The sequence below is a fragment of the Lynx canadensis genome, chromosome C2 (assembly GCF_007474595.2).
Source record: "Lynx canadensis isolate LIC74 chromosome C2, mLynCan4.pri.v2, whole genome shotgun sequence".
NCBI lineage: Eukaryota > Metazoa > Chordata > Mammalia > Carnivora > Felidae > Lynx > Lynx canadensis.
Window position 1 is genome coordinate 114,105,543 of NC_044311.2, and position 22,337 is coordinate 114,127,879.

The 22,337-nt window shown below is 33.8% G+C and overlaps 1 protein-coding gene across 1 annotated transcript in view; it reads right to left on the reverse strand.

The window, feature by feature from the left end:
* LOC115522912 (ephrin type-A receptor 6-like) overlaps nucleotides 1–22,337 on the reverse strand; it is a 174,615-nt gene that overhangs the window by 146,632 nt on the left and 5,646 nt on the right. The gene's annotated exons all lie outside the window — the stretch shown is intronic.

The following is a 22,337-nucleotide window of genomic DNA, read 5'->3' on the forward strand; positions in this document are numbered from 1 at the left end:
GAAGGGGGTGGAAAAAGAGGAGAGAGGGAAACAAAACAAAGGAGACTCTTAACAACAGAGAACAAACTGAGGGTTGATGGTGAAGTTGGGAGGGAGATGGGCTACATGGTTGATGGGTACTAAGGAGGCACTTGCTGTGATGAGCACTGGGTGTTTGTTTTAAGTGATGAATCACTAAATTCTACTCCTGAAACCAATATTTACACTACATGTTATCTAACTAGAATTTAAATAAAAACATGAAAAAAATAAATAAAAATAAAATAAAATAAAATAATGCCATATATAAGCAATACCATGCAGTATTATTTGTCTTTGTCTACCTGGCTTCTTTCACTTAGCATAATGCCCTCAAGTTTCATCCCTGTTGTCTCAAATGGCTAGATTTACCTCTTTCTCATGGCTGAATAATATTACATTGTATATATACACCAAATCTTCATATCTATTCATCTGTTGACAGACACTTAGTTGTTTTCATATCTTGACTGTTGTGAATAATGCTGCAATGGATAAGGAGTGCAGATATCTCTTTGATATCCTGTTTTCATTTCCTTTGGGCATATTCCAAGCAATGGGAATGCTGGATCATATGGTAGTCCTACTTCCAATTTTTTGAGGAAGCTCCATACTACTTCTGTAATTGATACACCTATGTTCATACCCACAAACAGTGAACAAGGATTCCCTTTCTCTGTATCCTTGTGAACACGTGTTATTTCATCTTTTTGATGATAGGCATTATCACAGGTGTGAGATGATAGTTCACTGTGGTTTTGATTTGCATTACCATGATGATTAGTAATTTAGAGCATCTTTTCATATACTTGTTGGCCATTTATACTTCTTTGGACAAATGTCTATCAGTTCCTCTGCCCATTTTTTAATTGGATTGTGTTTTTGTTATTGAGCTATGCCAGTCCTTATACATTTTGGATATTAACCCTTTATCAAATATATGATTTGCATATATTTTCTCCCATTCCATAGGTGGTCTTTTCATTTTGATGGTTTCCATTGCTGTGCAGAAGGTTTTGTTTTATGTAGTCCTACTTGTTTATTTGCTTTGGTTGCCTTTTCTTTGTGTGTCAAACCCAAACAATCATTGCCAAGATTGATGTCAAGGAGGTTATCCCCTATCTTTCCTTCTAGGAGCTTTACCTTATAGGTTTTATAACTAAGTCTCAAATCTGTCTTGAGTAAGATAGGGGTCCACTTAGATTCTCTTGCATGTGGTTGTCAAATTTTCCCAGCATTCATTGAAATGACTGTTCTTTCCCCTACTGTATATTCTTGGCTGCTACATTGTAAATTGACCACATACATATGGGTTAATTTCTGGGCTTGTGATTCTGTGCCACTGATGTGTGTATATTTTATGTCAATACCATACTGTTTGGATTACTAAGGCTTTGTAATATAGCTTGAAATCAGGACAGGTGATGCTTCCAGATTTGTTCTTCTTTCTCAAGATTGCTTTGGCTATTTGGGGTCTTTTGTTTTTTTGTGATTTTCTATTTCTATGAAAATGACATTGACATTTTGATAGGGATTACATTGAACCTGTAGATTATTTCGGGTAGCACACATATTTTAAGAATATAAATTCTTCCAATCCATAAGCACAGAATATCATTCCATTTGTGTCTTCTTAAATTATGTTCATCAATGTCTTATAGTGTTCAGTGTATAGATTTGTTACCTCCTTGATTAAATTTTTCCTAGATATCTTATTCTTTCTGATGCAATTGTAAAAGGGATTGAATTCTTAGTTTCTCTGACAGTTTGTTATCAATGTATAAAAATGCAACTGATTTTTGTATATTGATTTTTGAATCCTGCAATTTTACTGAATTTGTTTATTAGTTCTAATACTTTTTGGTGGAGTCTTAAGAGTTTTCTATACATAATACCATGTCATCTGCAAATAAAGGTAATTTTACTCTTCCTTTCCATTTGTTTTTTATTTATTTTTCTTGACTAATTGTTCTGACTAGGATTTCCACTATTATGTTGAATACAATGGTGAGAATGGGCATCCTTGTCTCGCTTCCGATCTTATAGGAAATAATTTCAACTTTTTACCATTAAGTATAAAGTTGGCTATGGGCTAATAATATATGGTATTTACTATGCTGAAGTATGTTCCCTCTGTACCCAATTTGCTGAGAGTTTTTATCATGGATGGATGTTGACTTTTTGTCAAGTGCTTTTTCTGCATCTAATGAGATGATCACATGATTTTTAACCTTCATTTTGTTAATGTGGTGCATCACATTCATTGACTTCTAAATGATGAACCACCTGTATATCCCTGGAATAAATCCCACTTGATCATGTTGTATGATCCTTTTAATACAGTGCTGAATTTGTTTTGTTAATATTTTGTTAAGGATTTTCACATCTATGTTCACCAGAGATATTGGTTTGTAATTTTCTTTGCTTGTAATGCCCTTGTCTGGTTTTGGCATCAGGGTAATGCTGGCCTCATAAAATGAGTTTGGAATTGTTTCCTCCTCTTCTATTTTTCAGAAGAGTGTGAGAAAGATTGGTATTATTATTTTTTAAATATTTGGTAGAACTCACCAGTGAAGTCATTTGGTCCTGGACTTTTCTTTGTTGGGAGGTTTTTTTATTACTGATTTAATTTCCTTAGTAGTAACTACTCTGTTCAGATTTTCTATTCCCTCATGATTCAGACTTGGTTAGTGTGTTATTTATATCAGGTATTTTGGGATTTACAGTTACTTCTGTTATTAATTTCTAGTTTGATCCTGTTACCTAAACAGAAATTGTGTGAATTCTCTTCTTTTAAATTTGTTAAAGTATGTTTTATGATCCATAATCAGGTCTATTTTGGTGAACGTTCTATGTGGACCTGAGAAGAATATGTACTCCGCTGCTGTTGGATGTAGTAGTCTACTGATGTCAATTATATCTAGTTGACTGATGGTTTTCTCAAGTTCAACCATGTCCTTACTGATTTTCTGCCTGATAGACCTGTCCATTTCTGATAGAGGGATACTGAAGACTCCAACTATGGTTGTGTACTCATTCATTTTTCCCAGCAGTTTCATCAATTTTTGTCTTACAAAATTTGATGCTCTGTTATTAGGCACATACATGTTAAGGATTTCTTGGAGAGGGTTTCTTGAAGAACTGGTCCCTTTATCATTATGTAATGCACTTCCTTATCCCTAACTTCCCTTGCTGCAAAGTCTGTTATGTCCAAAATTGGTGTAGCTACTAATGTATTTTTTTTTTAGTTAGTGTTAGAATGGTATATTTTTCTCCATCTATTTACTTTTAATGCATTGTTTATTTACATTTAAACTGGTTTTCTTGTAGAGGAGGGATAATTGTGTCTTGATTTTTGATCCATTCCAGCAAGCGCTTTTAGTTGGTCCATTTAGATCACTGATGTTCAACATGATTATTAATATAATCAGATTAATATCTAAATTACTCATTGTTTTCTGTTTATTGTTTTTGTACTTTGTTCTTATTTTAGTCTTCACTCTCTTTCTGCCTTTTGTGACTTTAATTAAGCTTTTTTATCATTCCACGTTCTCTCCTTTATTAGCATATCAGATATACTTTTTTTACTTTTCTTCAGTGGTTGCCCTTGAGTTTGAAATATACATTTACAACTAATGTAAATCTACTTTCAAATTAAACTATACCTCTTTGTAGGTAGAGTACCTTATGAGAGCAAAATAATCCTACTTCCTCCCCTGTCCCATGTACTGTTGCTGTCATTTATTTCACTTAGATATACACATACATGAATATACAATTACATATTAATAGTATATAATACAAATAACTGTGTAGGTGTATATATATTACATTGTTGCTATAATTGTTTTTGAAAAAAATGTTTTCTGTTTTTATTTTACCTTTATTTATTCCTTCTTTGATACTCTACCTTATTTTATGAAGATCCAAGTTTCTGACGTATAATATTTTCCTTCTCTTTAAAGAACTTCTTTTAAAACTTCTTGCAAGACAGGCTTACTGCCGAGAAATTCTCTCAACTTTTGTCTGACAATATCTTTTTCTTTCACTTTTAAAGGATAATTTCATAAGATACAGGATTACAGGTTAGTGGTGTTTTAACACTTTAAGTATTTCATTCTACTCTCTTCTTGCTTGTTCTATGAAGATGACAGATACAACTCTTATCTTTGGTCTTTTATAGGTGAGTGGGTTTTTTGCCTCTGGCTTCTTTCAGATTTTTTCTCTTTGATTTTCTGTAGTTTGAAAACAATATGCCTCAGTGTTTATTGTTATTATTATTCTTTTGGCATTTATTCTACATGGTATTCTTTGAACTTCCTGGATCTATGGTTCTTAAACACTATTACTTCAAATATTCCATCCATTCCTTTCTTTCTTCTCCTTCTGGCATACCCATTATGTGTATGTTGTACCTTTGGTAGTTATTCTATAGTACTTGGATAGTCTGTGCTGTTTTTGTTTTGTTTTGCTTTTTTTTTTTTTTCACGATTCTATTGACATATCCTCTAGTTCAGAGATTTGTTCTTCTGTGTCCAGTCTAACAACAAGCCCATTAAAGGCATTCTTTATTCCTGTTTGAGGTGTTTTGTTTTGTTTCTGTTTTGAATCTCTAGCATTTCTTTTTGTCTCATTCTTGGGATTTCCATCTCTCTACTTACATTGTCCATCTGCTCTTACATGGTGTATAATTAATCCATTAGAGACTTTAGCATATTAATCATAGTTGTTTTAAATTCCTGACTTGAGGGGTGCCTGGGTGGTACCGTCGGTTAAGCAACTGACTCATCTTAGGTCATAATCTCATGGTTCATGGGTTCAAGCCCCACATAAGAGTCCACTTGGGACTCTCTCTCTCTCTCTCTCTGCTCCTCCTCCACTCATGTACATGTCCTCCCTCTCTCAAAATAAACTTTTTTTTTAATTCCTGATTTGAAGTTAAGAAACAAAACAGATGAACATAAGGAGGAAAAAGAGAGAGGCAAACCATAAAACAGATTCAACTACAGAGAACAAACTGAGGGTTGCTGGAAGGGAGGAGGGCAAGAGGATGGGTTACATGGGTGATGGGTATCAAGGAGGGCACTTACAATGAGTACTGGGTGTTGTATGTTAAGTGATGAATTACTAAATTCTACTCAAGAAACTAATATTACACTATATGTGAACTAATTGAAATTTAATCAAAAACTTAAAAAAAAATCCTGATTTGATCATTCCAACCATGTCTGCTTCTGATGTTTGCTATGTCTCTTCAAATTGTGTTTTTTGCCTTTTGATATACTTTGTAATTTTTTTTTTCTTGAAAGCCAGACATGATGTACCAGCAATGGTTCCTGTGGTTGTTTCTGTTTGTGAGTCTCTGCTCTGAGAAAGTGACTTCCCTATATTTGCCTCTCTTTCCAATCTTGGGGGCAACAACTTGCCCAGTATCCACCCCTCTCCCACAGGTCCAAGAGGAGTTGATTTTTCAGTCTGTTAAGCTTTTCACTTATTGTTAGGACTTAGTGACTTATTACAATCTCATTATATGTGAAACTGAATAGTTTTTCTTTTTATTCCTAGATAAGTTTTTTTAGATTAGTTTAATTCATTTCTGTCTTTGAAGCACTAATGACAAACTAAATCTGTGTATAACAAAAACAAAACAAAACAAAACACCCATAGGTAAAATATTCATTCTATATTAGAAGTTGAAATAGAGAAATAACTAGATTGTCAGCTTCAGTATCATGGAAAAGTTCAGTGTGCCTCATATCATGCTAACGTGGTATAACTAGGGTAAGAATACATGAATGTGCTGCTCACAAAATGTACCCTTTGGCTATTTATTAGTAAATCACCAATAAATATATCAACATATCACACTGATGGCTATTGGTCATAGTTAACTTAATATCTTTTTTTAATTCTTTTTCTTTAATTTTTTAACATTTATTCATTTTTGAGAGAGAGAAAGATAGCGTGTGAGTGGAAAAAGGAAACAGAAAGAGGGAGACACAGAATCTGAAGCAGGCTCCAGACTCTGAGTTGTCAGCACAGAGCCCGATGTGGGGCTTAAACCCATGAACCATGAGATCATGACCTGAGCCAAGGCTGGATGCTTAACCAACTAAGCCACTCAGACACTTCCCTTTTTTTTTTAATTCTTGAACACCCCTGTAAAAATGAAACTTTTTAATAATGAAAAAAATTCCTTTCATGTAACTCAGTAACATAATTAAAAATATTTCTGAAGGGTTGTAATAGCTAATAAAAGCTAACTACTAAGATCAATCAACCAATATTTATTAAGATCCTACTATATGCTTAATGAGTGTTAACAAGAGCAGGAAGAAAGATGTTCAAAATTCATTACATTTGGGGCACTTACTCAAAATTTCCTAGTGTGATTTTGATATATAGCCAGGGTTAAGAACCTCTGGGTTCTCATGATTAAGAACAAACCACTAATAGCACAGCATTCAAGGCTCTTCATGTCCTGACTCCTATTTTTCTTCCTTCATCTCCACCCTCACTCCTCTTCATAGTCTTTACCCATTCCTAACTATTTACTGGTCCCCCACAAAATGCTATCATATGTGTTCTCCATGACCTTGTACTTATTACTTCCACTGTCTGGAATGATTTGTAGTCACCAATCATTTAATGAATAGCAACTAATATTTCAACACTCGGCTCAAGCTTCACTGCCTATATAAAGTCCTTTTTAGTGCCTGGAAGTAGATGTGACCATCTTTTCCTTTGAAGCTACTGGTAACCTGCTCATATTTCCATCACAACATCTATAGCAAGTTGTCTCCACCCATTTAACTCTCTCTTCTCATTAGTAAATTCTCAAAGAACTAAGTTTACTCATATTTGTATTCTTGATATAAGGCCACTAGCAATATAATTAATAAACACTATGTATGCTATTTCAAAGGTAGTGATCTAGGTTTGGTTCCAAAATCTTTAGATAATTTACTAGATTGTGACCTTCAGTAAATTCCCCAAAGTCTGACTTTGTTTTTTCAGATGTTGAGTGTGAATAAACAACATGACCTACTTCCTAATTCAGATGAGAGGATGTAATGAAATGGTGCACCTAAATCCTTAAAACATACTAAGAACTCAATTAATAATAGCTATTATTGTGATTGTGTGGTCAGGTGCATCTATAAATTCTCAAAACTGATTAAGTGTTCTTTTTGTTATTTTTTAGAGGTTTAAAGCAAGGCCAAAGTGTTAAGCCAGTTTCTAAGAAACTCATTCTTAATACACACAGGACCGGAATTCAGTCTCAGGCTTATTTGATTATGCAGCTCTGAACAAAGTAAAACTTTAAGAAATATAAGGAGATAGAAAATCAAGCATCTTATTGACCAAACTTTAATAGTAAGCTATTTCCTCTACTGGATACATGCAGAAAACTTCCCTTAACTCATCTTTAATCTCTTAAAGTTGGAAGGAAAAAAAATACCAAGTTTTCTAGGCCTTCTTTTACTTTTCTATCCTTGACAATTGACATCATTCTGACATCTTGAGATTTTCATTATTGCTTCTACTATTTCAGAATTGAGGTATCAATGTACCTTCTAAGGACTTCCTACTTCTAACTCTTTCTCATTTTACCTTTCATTGCATTTATTTCTGAACAGAAGAGACCTAGGTTATGCATGATTTTTCCTTTATTCTACAGCTGTTGGTTTTAACTAGAAAAAGCTATGGGCAGAAGGCTATGCACATTCTCCATTATGGTTTGTAGAATAAGAATCATATTTTTCTTCTACATTTTTTCCTATTAAATTCACTAGTTATCAGGCCTGAGTTTATGGAAAAGTCATACTCTATATGAGCTGAGATATATGTAAACAGTTACCAGCCAAACAGCAACCACAGAAATCTTCCTGAAGATTTTCTATCTTTCCCTAGACATTTAGTAAGGGGGATACTTTTTAATATATTTAAATAGACTTAATTCATATAAATTTATAATTTATAATTAAATTCTCAGATATTTTCCAACAATATTTAGTCAGTTTTTGTTTCTTTTTTGTTGTCAGTTTAAAGGAAAGTAGTACTTTAGGCTCCTTACTCATCCACGTGCTTGCAAAGAGGCACTTTAAGCTCCAAAAAAATGCTACCAGCTCTCTTAGTCTAGATTAGCTTTCCTAGTTGAGATCTCTTTCACATGCTAAGAGATGATGTGTTTATCCATTCTCTTAACCTCAGGAAGACAACAATATAGTGTGTTGCTTAAGAACATAAACTTCTTGGGGTGCCTGGGTGGCTCAGTCGGTTAAGCCTCTGACTTCAGCTTAGGTCATGATCTCCTGGTCTGTGAGTTCGAGCCCTGAGTCATGCTCTGTGCTAACAGCTCAGAGCCTGGGGCCTGCTTCAGATTCTGGGTCTCCCTCTCTCTCTGCCCCTCCCTTACTTGTGCTCTTTCAAAAGTAAATAAATAAACTTAAGGGAAAAAAAAAAAAAACCTTACTGACTATATACTTAGGATGGATACATTTAGGGGGAAAAAAAAGAATGTAAACTCCAGAAATCCAAATCCTTTACTCTGTTAGTTTCCTAGGGATGTCATAACAAAGTATCACAAAAGGGGAGTCTAGAATAACAGAAATGTATTGTCTTAGTTCTGGGGGCTAGATGTCTGAGACACAGATGTTAGCTCTTTCAGAGAGCTGCCAGAGAGTATCTATTTCATGGTCCTTTCCCAGTTTATGGCAATTTGCTGCCAATCTGTGGTGTTGCTTGCCTTGCAGATGCCTAACTCTAATATCTGCCTTCATCTTTACGTAGCTTCTCCCTACAGACATGTCTATGTCCAAATTTCCTCTTTTTATTAGGACACAAATTATATTGGATTAAGGGCCCACCCACCCTACACCAGTATAACCTCATTTTAACTGATTATGTCTGCAACAATCTTATTTCCCAAAGAAGGTAATATACAATATACTGAGGCAATAGGGGTTAAAAACAACTGATTTTGGTGCGGGGGATGGGAGTGGGGGGGGGGGGAGACACAAATGAACCCTTAACACTCTGTAACTAATACACTTCAACACTATGCCAAGTTACCTACTTAGTTTGTGTCCTAATTTCCTCACCTATAAAATGGGGATGATAATGATAATGGTTACTTTATGGATTGTTGTGAGGATTATACAATTAAATACATTAAAGTACTTAGTACAGTTCCCAGCAAGGAGTGAACGCTCAAAAACTCAAAGTTTATTACCACTGCACTTAAGCAGCTATTTCTGGGGAAATGGGCTACAGAAAAGTAATTATTTTAAAATGAAAATCCAAGCTCCTTAAATGTCAGTAATTGGATATTTTAAAAACATAAGGCTTAGATGCATATCAATTTTGTTCTATAGTTTAGGAATATGTTTATTTTCAAAAGTGCAATAGTTGTAGGAGTGCCTGGGTGGCTCAGCCAGTTAAACATTCAACTCTTGATCTCGGCTCAGGTCATGATCTCACAGTTCATGAGACTGAGTCCCACATCAAGCTCTACGCTGACATTGTGGAGCCTACTTGAGATTCTCTCTCTCCCTCTCTCTCTCCCCCTCTCCCACTCTCGTATACCCACAGGCTTGCTCACTCGCTCTCTCTCTCTCAAGATATATAAACTTTTTTTTTAAAAAAGTACAATAGTTGTATACAGAAGTTGGATCAATATTGGGCACAATACTTTGTGTTACAAATTTTCTCATGTTAATCAAGCAAATGGTAATGACCAAAAATATTGTACAGTATATTAATACACTGAAAGTCTGAACATAATAGCACTAAGTCATTCATTAAAAGATCAAATTTCTTGTAAAGCAAAGTTTAGTTCAGGTCACCTATGTTTCCTATACTGTAAAATAAGAATTTTATCAAGGGACATTTTTCTTAATGTTTATTTTTGAGACAGAGGGAGACAGAGCGTGAGCGGGGGAGGGGCAGAGAGAGGGAGACAGAATCTGAAGCAGGTTCCAGGCTCCAAGCTGTCAGCACAGAGCCCGATGCGGGGCTCGAACCCACGAATCGTGAGATCATGACCTGAGCCGAAGTCAGATGCTTAACCGACTGAGCCACCCAGATGCCCCTCAAGGGACATTTTAAAGTATACTTGAGTAAAAGCAAATATATACTATCCGTTTTGGGAGACTGGCTTAATGGTTCTATTAAAATATGCTCCCTAAATCAATAATACTCTATTGAGGAGAGTAGCAAAATTGATGCTACTTAACCAGGAAACTCTATAGACTCTAATTATATAAACTTATATTCACTTCATAATTAAGCTTTTAGTGTAAGGGCTAAAATTGTTTTAAAAAGTTATTTGGATAATAATATTACATGATCAGTCATTGGACATGTGCTGGGTTTTGGCCACCCATTACCCATTCCACTTGTTTTACTGACAGCATTTTTAAAAAATTACTTGTGCCATATAGTGTCCAGTCATGGTAAGGTTGTCAATCAAGGAGTTCTACTCTTTCAATGATGCTGGTGTTCATGACACAATCTAGCCAATCAGACTCACTTTTGCAGGAATAAGATTTTTAGCTGAATAATAAAATTATAGGAAGAAAAAGGGCTGAAATCAATTCAGCCCAATGAGGCTAATAATTAATTCCTGATGCCTAGATCCCAGGTGCTGCTTTGGTTTCCATCTTTTTCTTTTTTTTTTTTAATTTTTTTTAATGTTTATTTATTTTTGAGACAGAGAGAGACAGAGCATGAATGGGGGAGGGTCAGAGAGAGGGAGACACAGAATCTGAAATGGGCTCCAGGCTCTGAGCTGTCAGCACAGAGCCTGATGTGGGGCTCGAACCCACGGACCGCGAGATCATGACCTGAGCCGAAGTCGGCCGCTTAATCGACTGAGCCACCCAGGCGCCCCGGTTTCCATCTTTTTCTAAAGTTAATTCTCTAGGATTCTCTTTGCTTCTGTGGATTATTCAACATCTTTAAAGCTCCTTTTCTGCTTATTTTAATTCCTACAGCTTGCAAACAAAGAACTAGAATGGATACAGATGGGGATCTGTAAGTTGGAGTGTCTCAGGCCATCTGCATCTAAATTTTGGAGAGTGCTTATTAAAAATGAATAGTCCTGAACACTATCTCAAACATTAAATCCAATTCATTGGTAGTGGGCCCAGAAATGTGCCACTTAATAGTGGCAGCAAGTTCTGCAGCAATTCTTATAGACACTAAGACTTTGTAGTTGCTATGCTAGATCTGATTTGAAGGAAAATGAAAAGTAGCCCATGCAGAGGAACATCAGGAACTGAAGATTCAAACTATACAGTCTCTCATTAGGTACTAAAGTCTTAGTCTTTATTATTGTTCGTTAGTCAAGGCTAGTTACACAAATGGCTAAAACATATCAAGACAAATTAGTAAACAAGAGCCACAGAAAGAGTAATAATAAAGAAAAAGAAAAAAAACAACATATACAGAAAATGAGAGTAAAAATAACAGTATCATTTGAAGCCATACTATTAGTTGCTAATAACAAAAAATTGTATATTCCAAGGATTTTTTTTTTGTAGGCTCCACATCCAATGTAGGGCTTGAACTCACAACTCTGAGATTAAGAGACACAGGCTGCAACGACTGAGCCAGCCAGGCATGCTATCTAGAGATTCTTTATAAAGACTCTTTGCAAATAATTTTCTATTCTTTTATAACAGATTTTAATTATTTTATAAGAGATATAGGCTCAGTGTTTTTAAGTGCTTTCAAGACATTAATATTGAGAAACAATATTTAAATTTAATATCTTTGCATTTGTAATACTCCAGACATTGCTTGAAATTCTCCTTCTCATTTAGAAAGTACACTGATCTCACAGGCTTAAGATCGGCTTTCTTTTTTCCTTTGTGGTTACTAATTTGGTCTATCAGCTTTGCCAAGTAACTTAATGTCCATATAAATTCCATTAGTAAAATAAGTGCAGTAATTTATGCCGCTTACTTACCTTAGAGAGGTGGAATAAAAACGATAAAGTGGTAGAATTAAATTAATATACATAGTTGGGAAGCATTTGGTTTTTTTCTTTATTTTTCCTAGTATGCCAAATCCTCCATCAACTGGAGATACATTTTTATACGTGCATTAATGGGAGAGACTGCTGAAAGTAAAACATGTTTGAGTTTTTCAGAAAAATATCCTCGTTTAGCACAAAGATGCTATCCATTTATTTTGAACTTAAATTAGAACTGATTTTCCTAATAACTACAGGCTCACACAGGTTATATTTCAAATACTTAATGTAATATGACTTGAAATACAGTCAAAAAGATAAAAATGTACACACACTTTAAATTTATAGGTCTTTTCATTATAACACTAAAATGGGATACTTGGAATTATGTGAACCATTGCGCACCAGTGAAAAAAAGTTTATAGAGCAAGTAGTACAGTGTTTTAGGCTGTGTGTGTGTGTGTGTGTGTGTGTGTGTGTGTGTATGTGTGTGTGTGTGTGTAGACAGATAGTAAGTCAGAGTGGAAATAATTGCTAACAGGTTAAAAGAGCTACGGTAATAGCTAAGTAAGCTATTTTTAAGCTTTTGAACAAAATACAGTAACTCAAGCTAAACATATGATATTTATTTGAAATATATTCCATTCCCTACATATGACAGTCATAAGCATTTAATACAAGATTTCAATCATCAAGTCAGAATGCTGGAAGGAAGAAGGGGAGAGGAAGCAGATGCTCTCTCAGTTTCCCCATGAGATTGGAAGATAGCTCTCATCCTTCTATGGATTGCCATATACTTAGTTTTAAGAAGAAATACACATTAATTGCCGAAATACTAAAGTAGTGTCCAAGAACAGGACAGCAAGCAAATAACCACACCTCTCTTCCTTTGAGTACTTCTGAGGAACACAGACTCCTCCTAAGCCAGCTATTTCTAGTAGACTTTTACTGGAAAGGGAGCATCCCAAGGTGCTTGAGAGCACAGATAACTGACAGAAATAAAACTGCCTGGAGTAAAAGGAAATGACTGTATTTAATTGTATTCCTTTCTTATTGTACCATGTGGGCTCATTTTTTCCCTTTCATAAAATTTCCAAAAGTGAAAGCAATGATGCCACCTCTTCATCAAATGTGTTTTTTTAAAGGAACATTTGTTACTCTAAGCAACAGTATTCCTGATAAACAAATGACACTTATACGCCTAAGAGTGGTCCGCATGCTGCAGTGTGCCCTATTTTACAACCATTATAAAGGTGGACTGGGATAGCTTGCAACCTCCAAAATACAGCCAAAAATATAATCTGAGTCTGAAGCTTTCCTTATGAGATGATGCAGGATCTATTTCCTGACCCTGGTAATCCCAACCAGTTTGTATGAATCATTGTTCTTTTCTACAATTTCTCCAAACCTGGAAATGTTGCCATTCAAAATATACCCTTCCTAGAGATTAATTTGTCAGTGATAGCATGTGACCAAATTAATCCTGTTTGCAAAAAATCAGAGAGAATGTAAAGTCAGCTCTTGGCTGGATATCAGGCAGCAAAGAGAGAATAGGATTGGTGGCTGCCACCACAAAATGTGTTTGAAAGCTCAGAATGATTGAGCTATAGAGGTGTCGGGAAATGATATAGTGTTTATCACCCAGGAAAAAGGGGATGAAGGCAAACAGAGCCCCACCCCATTCCTTCATTTTTGCTAAAACATTCCCCCATTTTCACTTCAGCTGGAAACTATAGCCAAATCCCTGACTTCAGGGCTCATTTCCATGAGCAAAGTACAGGTGGCCAAGCTATTCTGTTCATTCATAAAAATGAAAGTGAAGCTAGTGTGTTTAAAGCATCTGAAAGAAGATTACATACTGTTAAAGTTACCACTTTCCCTTTTACTTCTCTAAAATCCATTTCTTACACATTTGACCTGTATTTCCTGATGAGAGAAATAGCACACATAGCAAACACAGAGGAAGCTTTGTTTCTTTTCTTTTTTAAATTCTTTGCCCTCTATAAATTTTCTGTGGGAATGCTGTCATGTTAGATGGATCCATGCTGCCTCCTCTGAAGGGATTAGAGACTCGTTTTAGGACTAGATGAGAATAAAATTCCTGACCCAGCTGCTGTTCTTAACCACCTACAAGAATAGGGCAAAGTTTCTGAAGAACCAAACCCCATTTCGCTGAATAGCTAAATCTTGTATCTCCAGGAATTTATTTTGAAGGGTGGTTGATTATCTAACTGTTCTTATTTTCTCAGAGAATTTTTACTCCTATTTTCTATTATCATTTTTCTGGAGTGTAACGGATTTTGATAAAATTGTGCAGGTGAAGTTGGGGTGATCAGTTAACATCTCAGTCATGCAAACAATATCAAACAGAATGGCAGTCACCATCATTTTTAAACTCTCCTCTTGTCTAATCTAAACTGACCCCAGAATCTACACTACACTGTTTCTCTTACAAGCCTTCTTTCCTGGTTCTCCTACCATCTCTCCAATGTTCTCTTTTTAGTAGCAAAACAGACTTTTCCACTGTCTCACACAGAGGAATTTGGGGCTCCTATTGATTCACATGCCCTCATTTAAGAATTTTTTTCCAGGGATACCTGGGTGGCTCAGTCGGTTAAGAGTCTGACTTCAGCTCAGGTCATGATCTCACACTCCGTGAGTTCAAGCCCCGTGTCAGGCTCTGTGCTGACAGCTCAGAGCCTGGAGCCTGCTTCGGATTCTGTGTCTCCCCTTCTCTCTGTCGCTCCCCCGCTCACACTGTGTATCTCTCTGTCTCTCAAAAATAAAATAAATGAAAAAAATTTAAAAAGAAAAAAGAAGAAAGAAATTTTTCCAAATAAAGCAAGTTATGTCTCTCTCTATAAGGACTCTTCTATTTGGGAGCATGTATTCTGATTTCAATTTTTCAATTTTATAAATAAGACAGAAAAAAATCCTTGTATATAAATGTTAGCCTCTTTTTCTATGCATTTCCCTAGAATTTAAATTCATGAAAACAGAATTAATGGATCCAAGCATATGACTATATTTCAATATTGTGCTTAATTGCTTTCTGGAACATTTTATATCTTCAAAAGAAATGTTTGTTGTCACAGCATCATTAGAGGCAGGATATACTAACCTGAAGACATAACATACTAGAAAATACAGTTAAATAGGATGTGCAAAGATTCTCTATACATTTAAAAAAAAAACTCAGAAAATTAACCAAGAAAAAGATCAATAGACATAATTCCATAAAATTGTAAACTCCTCCAAAAATATTAATTGTTAAGAAATGAGAGCTAGGGGTGCACCTGGGTGGCTCCATTGGTTAAGCTTCTGATTTCAGCTCAAGTCATGATCTCGTGGTTTGTGAGTTCAAGTCTCATATTGGGCCCTGCGTTGATAGCTGGAGCCTGCTTCAGATTCTGTGTCTCCCACTTCTTCTGCCCCTCACCTGCTCACACCCTCTCTCTCAAAAATAAATAAACGTTAAAAAAATTTTTTTAAGAAAAAAGAAATGAGAAGTAGGGAAGAAAACTTTGTTGCTTTTAGCTAAAGATTTAGCTTTAGCTCTTAGTCAAATTCTTAACCCCCATTCAACTGTTTTCTAGGTTTTTTTCATCCAAGGAGTTTTTAAGAGCTAAACAATATTACAAGATTGTGTATGTATGTGTGGATTCAAGATAAAGTCACACTTGGAGTAAAGCCTCATGAATCTGCTTTTGTGTCAGCCTCATTCCATGTAGTAAACATTTCTACACTTGAGCATACCTTTCGCTCCCCCTCTTTTCCATCTACAACTAGGTAAGTATCAGCCATTCTTGTGCATGTGGATATTCGTAAATGGGCTTAGAATGATTTAGATTTAAATTGGAAGGTAAGAAACGCCACTTCAGAATAACTTCTATTAGTTGTAATTCTATAACTGACTTTTTGCCAGGAAGCTTATCATTGGTATATAAACTACTATTGTAGTCATTGGCAAATGGACATCTTATTCCCCAACTGCTTATTTATCAATGTGTACATGAGCCTTCAGAAACAATCTTAAAGGGAAAGGAATAGTGAGTGGGAAAATTTGAAGGTTGAAACCAATCTTGATATCCAAATATTAATACATTTATTTAAAGACAAACTTGGAGGAAACACCTGCAGTTAAAATGACATATATAAGTAGTATATAAAGAATTTATACGTAACAAAAGCAAAAATCATAATCATTCCAATTTAATAGCTAAAAGAGATAAATTAAAAATAGCCACTTCACATGGAATAGTTGCTACTTTTACACTGAAATAGAATTAAGTGTATTGTATGTTTTTAAATTGGAAGTTGAGAGCAACTGCACTTAACAGAATAATCTTGGACTTGGAGAATTAATATATATCAGTGACAAACATATTAAAAAGGAAATTTCTCTGATTTTTCATTATCTTTACAGGTACCATATAAGTTTTGTAAATTCTAGTGCCACATCAGGGATAGAACTTTCCACTAAGCTACTGGTGTATTTGGAGAATGGGATCCATGTATAAGCATTGTGTGTGTGTGTGTGTGTGTGTGTGTGTGTGTGTGTGTGGTATAGTGTTTATAAAATCATAATCTTATACAATTAAGATATTAAACCTCAAAAAAATCATCAGTCTAGTAAAGTCCGGCAACAAGTTACATTCTGACAGCCTAGGTCAGCCTAGCATAGGTTCATCTCCTGTGGGTAAAAATACTTTGAAGACTTATGATATATGATATATACTCTGGCATAGAATCAAAATAATTTTTATGACATAGCATGAAGACTTATGATATAAGATATATACTCTGGCATAGAATCAAAATAACTTTTATGACATAGCAATAACCATATTCCAGGTATTGTATAATGGTTAAAGGAGAATATATTAATCCAATTATAATATGCCTTATAAATACATTTATTTTCACAAGATAGAAATAATGCCTATACTAGCATATTGTAATAATAATAACAAACGTAGATGCATGCAAAGATATGAGTAATCCATTAGGCTTATTGGCAGATCTCTAATTTTTTAATTAATTAAAGTCCAGTTTGTCAAAAGATCTATAATTATTTCAATTAATTGTTTTTTTATAAGTACACCTTTATGCTGGAGGGAGGATGTGAACCACAAGACGTTAGATTTGAGGGGTGCTTTGGTGGTTCAGTCGGTTAAGCGGACAACTCTTGATTTTGGCTCAGGTCATGATCTCACAGTTAATGGGATCAAGCCCCACATTGGGCTCTGTGCTGACACTGTGGAGCCCGCTTAGGATTCTCTCTCTCCCTCTCTCTCTGTCCCTCCCCCACTTTCTCTCTCAAAATAAATAAATAATCTTAAAAAGATAAAAAAATAAAATGTTATATTTGAGAATATTATTGTAATTTAGAAACTAAATTGACAGTTTTCAGAGATTTTGACATTCTAAATATACAAATCTAAATGTCAACAGCTAATCATGGATAATCTGCTATTGATTTTTCTCTGTTTAAAAATACCATGTTCTGGCAGCAATTTCTATTTCTATGTGTTTCTACAGGCACATTGTTCAAATATGAAATCAATAAAACAGCAATTTACCTAATTTCTTTAGATATTAAAGCAATTTCAAAGTTATGAAACACTGCTAAAAAAATATTTAATAGAGTTAGGGAAAAGAATTATATAATAAAACAAGTAATTAACATACTAGGAGATGGAAAGAACCTACAAAAAGATTTTTCATCTTTAAATTAAATATAATATAAACCATACAGGTATTTCCAATTTTGCCTTCATCTAAAGATAAAATATTCAGTAGACAAAATCACAGTAATCCATTAAAATTTAGATTTTGTCGGTTTTGTAAAAGCAGCCACCATCACTAAATATATTTCTTAAAGAACCTGATAAAACTCTATTGAAAAAGCCAAGTTGTACCACTTAAAAGTTTTATGCTCAATGTAAGATATTACTTGGATATTTACTTTGCATTTGTATGTAGAATAAATCTTAATCTTTAAGTGCATAATAACTATTCAAAGTAACTTAAAAATTGAAGTCTGTGGGGCACCTTGGCTCAGTCAGTTGGGCGTCCGACTTCGGCTCAGGTCATGATCTCATGCGCCTGGATTCAAGCCCTGCATCGGGCTCTGTGCTGACAGCTCAGAGCCTGAAGCCTGCTTTGGATTCTGTGTCTCCATCTCTCTCTGCCCCTTGCCCTGCTCATGCTCACTTGCTTGCCCTCTCTCTCTCTCTCTCTCAAAAATAAACATTAATTTTTTTTTAAAGAATTGAGATCTCTGGAGGAGTTACTCATTTTAATTCTCTTAATAGCTTCATATATTCATCATGATGAAAACTGATAAATGTGAAGCTCATTTTTATTTTCCGTGTGTGACTCATTTATTCATAAAACTTGATGTTATTTCCCTTCATTTTATATTTGCAATAATAAATCACTAATGTTTAACTGTCTGGTATTTCTCTTCAATTTCATAACATTGTCCTTAAGGTCAGGAGCCAGATCTTAACTTATCTCATTTCTAGCAGTCACATAAAATCATGGCCAATATAGGGAATGAATATTTATTTTCAATGTTTCCATATATCAATCCATAGACCCTTAAGGCAGTACTTTTATCTTTTCATCTCTGTAAACAATAGTTCATAGATGTGAACTTATCTATGCGACAGCTAATCCATATAACCTTGATATATAAATTAATGCTTCACTTATTCAATAACATATAAATGGCCTAACCAGATCTTAGGCTCTCAGAAGTTCCTGGCAATAACCTGCCTTTGTATTTCATGTGCCCAGCACAGTGAAAAAAAACATAAGAGTTATCAATATATTTCATTTAAAAATTGGATGAATGTACACTTATTGTTGAACTAGTTTGAGAATTCTAGAAAAAAATAAACCATATATATCTAAGTAATAAAAATATAAATGAACAAATAAAAAATCCAAAGGTAACAACAGCTATATTCCAATCAAAAAGTATTTGAGGACTTTATTATAGAAACAGGCTAACAATTTCATCTGATTTTAAGGCTTCACTACATTTTTAGGGGAAAAAAAAGCCTCATTTAGCCTTAATAAGCATATTAAAACTTTGGAATACTAACCTTTAAAATAAATTCTTATATTTTAATTCTGCTTTACTAGGTAATAGGGCTCTGGAAAATCTAAAAAACAACGCATACATATATAGATTTCTGATCCTAAACTAGTGAGTATTATAAAGATTCTTACACATTTAATTTTTATTAAACAAAGAACCAAACTAATGCTTTTAATAACCTTGGTGAACTACAGTTTTTTTAACCTATAAAATGAAATTATTATACTATAACACTGTAAGATAGTAAGTTATTGCATCTACTACAGATACCTTTTTGCTCTAATATAGTATCATAAATATAACAATAAAATTGGAGCATGTTAATTTTTACTTACTTTAAACTATACTAAGCAATATGTTTTAACAATAATATATACTTCTGAAATTTTGGGTTTCTTTTCAAGATAAAAATTGAGATCTCTTCCTGACTGCTACCTCACTAAATTACGTGTGAAAAATAGCTAAGTTAAGGGTGAACTTTCCTCATTAAATTTTCTAGTATCCTAAAATTGTCCTATTATCCACTTGTCTTTTTGTTGCTGTTGAGACATACTAATTATTAACAAGTGGACCAATATAGAAATTTTACTTAATTTTGAAAATTGACAAAACTCTTATGATTTTTGCAATGCTAGCTACTAGTTTGCTCAGCTATTTCCTGTCACACTTAATGGCAGCTACTACTTATTTTCACTTGCATTCACAAGATAAACATTATCTAAGCATACTTTAAATTCAGAGGTAGTGTGGAGGGAAATTTGTAGTTTTGGGTTTAAGTTTTAGCTAAGACTGTTTGTCATCAATGGGCACTTCTATACTTGCTGAGATTAAGGAATCTAAGTCGGAACTTTATGAGAGATGTATAATGAAAGATTCCTTAACCAAGAGGTTCATTTTTTAAATAGAGCCATAATTCATCTCTCTCTTCTATCCCTATTTTTCTTTCATTTTGGTGTCTGCATAAACTATGTAACTACTGAATCATATTTAAAAATAAATGTCATTGTTTAAGCTACCAATTTTTAGAATGGCATACATTGTTCATTTTAATTCTCTATACATTTAATTTATATTATATTCAACAATATTAAAGTATCATCTCTCAGCAACATAACAAAAAAATTCCTGCCTTTTAAAATAAAAACTAAGGTGATATTAAGATATAATTCAACTCAAATTTCAGGGTAATTTCAATTAGTTTTGATAATTCTTACTCGGAATACATACTAATGTAATACCTTTTCATTTCTAAGTACACAAAATATTTCTATTGATTAACTTGCTTAAAATATACCTATTAATAATTATCATAGGTAGAAAAATTTCCATTTGATCATTTTTTTAATTGTGGACAAGTGTTTTATCTTTATTCTACATATTACACTTTATGTACTAAGAACGTGTTCCACAAAATATAAGTATCATAGTATAGTACAACCCGAAAGAATATATAATTATCCTAGTCTTATGTTATTTGTAAATTAGCATAATAAATAAGTTACATATATATTTACACATATGCTTACTTTTTATCAGCTCCAGAGATCCACAAAGATATCTAACATTACAAGATAAAAATAACATTATTTCCACCCCCTGAATATCCAATTTTTAAGGAGATATTATCTTGTATCTCCTATGATCAAAAAGTAAGTATGACTTTTACACCTGAAGTTATGAAAGGAAATATGAGGAAGAGTGATGACTTTTCAATTTTATGTAAGTACAGGTCATCAAACAGGCCAACAGTTAGAGGACTCAGCAGTATCCTAGGAAAGTAGCTGAAGTATTTTTCAGGACATGGACTGAAAATACACACTTTAACCTTAATTCTCACTCAAAGTTCAATTAAAAGGTATGCTTGCTCCTATCTGAAACTGGAAACTGGCATCTTCAACATAAATTATAGTTTTCAATAATTAGTCCACCTTAAAAAAACAAAACATGCTAGCTTGAACAAAAGCTCACTCCACATGTCTGTGGAAAGCCATTAGGTATGTGAAATATGTTTTTATACCATGAATATATTTTAAGATGTATATTTATGCTTTTTCTTATATAATTAAATATATACCCATCATAAAACATTAGAAGATTCTTGTGAAGCAATTTTACAAGTAAAATGCATAAAAAGGTTGATAGTATTTTATTCCCTTCCCTCTCTCCCTCATAATCTCATTTAGTATAAAATTCTTCATCTTATAAAAATCACCAAGTAATTAAAGATGATTCAAAGATATACAACATCAACAGTGGAGACTGACCTTCTAAAGAACAGAGACTGTACTACAATCATCAATGTAGCCTCAGAACCTAGCATAATTCCTGACACAAGCAAGATGCTTAATGATTATCGAGTGACTCATTTTGAGATAAAATGTAATCTTAGATATCACTTTCAAATAAATGATATATAAATGTTCTGAGGGTTTATTGTCAGTACTGCTATACCTTATCACATAACAAACGTGTTTTCAAAGTTTTTCTAATCGCTTTTGTACCTCATTTTAAGGAAACAAAATGTTCCTGCCAGATCTGGAAAGAGACTGGAAACTCCTCATTGGGTCATATTCTTTGGAAGGGAAACTTCTCCTTTATCCATTATAGATGGCAAGTAAACACCCTATCAAACAGAAGGCCTTCAATAAATATCTTTTAAAGAGTGGATGTTTCCTTTCAGTTATAATATTTATCATTGAAAACTGAGGCTGTATATTACATAAGTCAAAATGTTTACTGAAAGGAAATAACTGTAATAGTAGCCTTTTTTCAGAAAATTTTAAGCAGTAAAGTAAAATTTAAGATTTACTATGTTTGAATATATATTTAAGAATATTTAGAAATGTTTAAATGAAGCTTCTCCAGAGTATGAATTTTCTAAATACAGACTAAATATATAGGACTGTTAAGACTTTTTATGATTCTATATATTTAATAACAGCACCCATATAATATTATTAAAAGGGAATTCAAACAATTGATAATTAACTGGTCAGAGAAATTTGTTAAATGACATGCAATTTACTATTGCTTAGTGGAAAGTATGTTCCTTCCCTCATTCCTGCCCCCAAGAATATCATATAACCACCCCTCCTATCCCTGTCAAGTATCAGTAATTATATGGCAAGGTAATTTTTATGGGGAGTAATGAAAAATTTGTTTGGGCCCCTTGGTAAAAAAAAAAAAAAAGATATAAATGCTGAATATCTACACTTATTTCTTTGTAAA